At 36.8% G+C, this 1,686-nt stretch overlaps 1 pseudogene; it reads left to right on the top strand.

The window, feature by feature from the left end:
- Positions 1–599: 599 nt before the first annotated feature.
- LOC129506176 (cytochrome c oxidase subunit NDUFA4-like) lies at positions 600–848 on the top strand (annotated as a pseudogene).
- The last annotated feature ends 838 nt before the right edge of the window (positions 849–1,686 follow it).

The following is a 1,686-nucleotide window of genomic DNA, read 5'->3' on the forward strand; positions in this document are numbered from 1 at the left end:
AGGAAGGCAGAGAAAGAAGGAAAAGAAGCAAAGAACAGGTGGGACAAATAGGAAACAAGAAACAAGATGGTAGGGGCATCTGGGTGGCTCAGTGTTGGGGCATCTGCTTTTTACTCGGGTCATGGTCCTGGGGTCTTGAGATTGAGTCCCATATCGGGGTCCTTGTGGGGAGCCTGCTTCTCCCTCTGCCTATGTCTCTGCCTCTTTCTCTGTGTGTCTCTCATGAATAAATAGGTAAAATCTTAAAAAAAAAAAAGAAAGAAACAAGGTGATAGGTTCACACCAAAACTTACATTAAGTATAAATGGTCTAAATACTCCAATTTAAAAATCAAAACTATCAGAATAAAAAGGTAGATCCAATTATATGCTGTCTACAAGAAATCTACTTTAAACGTAAAGTCACAGATAGTTTGCAAGTAAAAGGATGGAATCAGATACACCATGACAAAAATAAGAAGACATGTGTGACTGTATTATTATCAGAAAAAATAGCTGGATGGCTTTGGACACCTGTTCATCTTGGTATAGGACCACTTAGTGCCAGGCCTTGCAGATTTGATCTTTTCTCCTTGTGGATCAGAGGCCTCTGCCACAATTATGTTACACCAGATCCTGGGTCAGGCCAAAACACACCTGAGCTTGATCCTCCTCTTCATATTTATTAGGGCAGGAGGTACTGGAGCATCATTGTATGTCTTACACTTGGCATTGTTCAATCCCAATGTCATTTAGGATAGGAAGAATAACCCAGAACCTTGGAACAAATGGGATCCGCATGAGCAATACAAGTTCCATTCAATGAGTGTAGACTATGGCAAAGTGAAGATGGAAGGTCCAGACTTGTAAGTGAAATGTTTCACTAGAATGCTGCTTAGAAAAAAGGTCTTCCAGAAGCCATCTGCACAATTGTCCACTTGTCCAGGAAATGCATAAAATCATGTTGCTATATTGTGTTGCACAAGTGAAATGTTTCACTAGAATGCTGCTTAGAAAAAAGGTCTTCCAGAAGCCATCTGCACAATTGTCCACTTGTCCCCTCTAAATGCATAAAATCATGTTGCTATATTGTGTTGGGGTTTACACTGATTAATAAAATCTGCAACTTAAAAAAGGAAAGAAAACGTGGTATTGAGAAAAGAGATATGATCAGAGATAAAAATGAATATTTAATTATAATAAAGCACTACTCATTGAGAAATACAAAATCCTAAATGCACATACTTTTACTAAGATAACTTCAAAGTTAATGAAACCAAATTTATGGAACCCATAAATAGGTGGACCCATACTTATTGTTGGAGATTTCAATTCTTTCCTCTCAATTACTGATAGAACAAAAATCAAAAAAATCAGTAAACATAAAAAACACCTGAACAACACTTTGAGCCAATTTGACCTAATTGACATTTATTGAGCATCCACTTATCGACAGCACGCACAATTTTTTAAAGTGCACATGGAGCATGTACGAGAATGCCATAGAATAAATCTCAGTATATCTGGAGGACTACAAACAAAGTCTGTTTAATTTCAACAAAATGGAAATAAGCCAAAAATCAGTAACAGAAAGATATCTAAGACCCCCCAGATATGTAGAAATTAAACAATCCATTTCTTTTTTTAAAAAAAAAAAGATTTATTTATTTATTTGAGAGAGAGAGAGGGAGAGAGAGCATGGGGAGGA

Source organism: Nyctereutes procyonoides, unplaced genomic scaffold (genome assembly GCF_905146905.1).
Source record: "Nyctereutes procyonoides isolate TBG_1078 unplaced genomic scaffold, NYPRO_anot_genome, whole genome shotgun sequence".
NCBI lineage: Eukaryota > Metazoa > Chordata > Mammalia > Carnivora > Canidae > Nyctereutes > Nyctereutes procyonoides.